Source organism: Oxyura jamaicensis, chromosome Z, assembly GCF_011077185.1.
Source record: "Oxyura jamaicensis isolate SHBP4307 breed ruddy duck chromosome Z, BPBGC_Ojam_1.0, whole genome shotgun sequence".
Taxonomy (NCBI): domain Eukaryota; kingdom Metazoa; phylum Chordata; class Aves; order Anseriformes; family Anatidae; genus Oxyura; species Oxyura jamaicensis.
The window spans coordinates 47,953,130-47,954,626 of record NC_048926.1 but is presented as its reverse complement, the minus strand read 5'-3'; the positions used below and the strand labels follow the sequence as shown (position 1 = coordinate 47,954,626).

The 1,497-nt window shown below is 43.0% G+C and overlaps 1 long non-coding RNA gene across 1 annotated transcript in view; it reads left to right on the top strand.

The window, feature by feature from the left end:
• The window catches only part of LOC118155714, an 18,146-nt gene extending 16,968 nt beyond the window's left edge, over positions 1–1,178 (top strand). Inside the window, exon 3 of the long non-coding RNA XR_004745981.1 lies at positions 952–1,178. This is a non-coding gene — a long non-coding RNA (uncharacterized LOC118155714). The remainder of the gene's footprint in view (positions 1–951) is intronic.
• Positions 1,179–1,497: the final 319 nt, after the last annotated feature.

Below are 1,497 nucleotides of genomic sequence, written 5' to 3'. Positions count from 1 at the left end.
CTCCTCTCCATCTTCTTCACAAAACAAAACCTAGTACTTTGCCTTAGATTTCACTTTTAAAAAAGAGCATGGTTATTCTAACTCTATCTTAAAGACTAGATTTCCTAACTTGGTAATGATGAACTCATTGTCTAATTTTAGAAACAAAGTTGTTATTTTCTTCTCCCTCACTACATAACAGGCAGCATCACATCTGTGCTCCATCTGGTCCAGTGTTCTGACCTAAACATATGACAATGCTCTATATTGTTGGAAAGACACAAAATTCTATATATAGATGTGAGAGAATCTACATATTTATTTATAAACATCTTTAAAAGACGTTTAGATGTAGAGCTCAGGGATATGGTTTAGTGGAAGATTTGTTAGCGTTAGGTCAGAGGTTGGACTCAGTGATCTTGTAGGTCTCTTCCAACCTAAACTATTATGTGATTCTGTGATATTTACTAAGCCTTGTGGTGTCATATTGACCTTGCTAACTTGCAGATGACACCAAGTTGGGTGGAAGTGTTGATCTGCCAGAGGGTGGGAAGGCTGTGCAATGGGACCTGGACAAGATGGGTGGATGGGCAGAGGCCAATAAGATGAGGCTAAGTGCCTTATCTAATAACATGGCTAAGTGCCAGGTCCTGTACTTTAGTCACAACAACCCCATGTATTGCTACAGGCTTGGGGCAGAGTGTCTGGAAAGCTGTGCAGAGGAAAAGGATTTGGGGCTGTTGGTTGATGCTCGCCTGAACATGAGCCAGCAGTGTGCCCAGGTGGCCAAGAAGGTCCAACAGCATCCTGGCTTATATCAGGAATAGTGTAGCCAGCAGGACCAGGGAGGTGATCTTCTCCCTGTACTCAGCTCTGGTGAGGCCACACCTCGAGTACTGTGTTCAGTTTTGGGCCCCTCACTACAAGAAAGACATTGAGGCCCTGGAGAGTGTCTGGAGAAGGGCTACGAAGCTGTGAGGAGTGGCTGAGGGAACTGGGGTTGTTTAGTCTGGGGAAGAGGAGGCTCAGGAGAGACCTTACTGCTCTTTACAACTACTTGAAAGGAAGGTATGGGGAGCTGGGGATCGGCCTCTTCTCACAGATAACTAGTGATAGGACTAGAGGGAATGGTTCTAGTTGTGCCAAAGGAGGTTTAGGTTGGAAATTAGGAGAAACTTTTCAGAGAGAGCAGTTAGGAATTGGAACAGGTTACCCAGGGAGGTGGTGGAGTCACCATCCCTGGGGGTGTTTAAGGAAGGGTTGGATGTGGTGCTTAGGGACGTGGTTTAGTGGGTAATGTTGGTAGTAGGGTGATGGTTGGACCAGATGATCTTGGAGGTCTTTTCCAACCTTAATGATTTAATTATTCTATGAATTACGTGGGTTTTATTTCTTTTCTTTTCTTTTCTTTTCTTTTCTTTTCTTTTCTTTTCTTTTCTTTTCTTTTCTTTTCTTTTCTTTTCTTTTCTTTTCTTTTCTTTTCTTTTCTTTTCTTTCCTTTCCTTTCCTTTCCTTTCC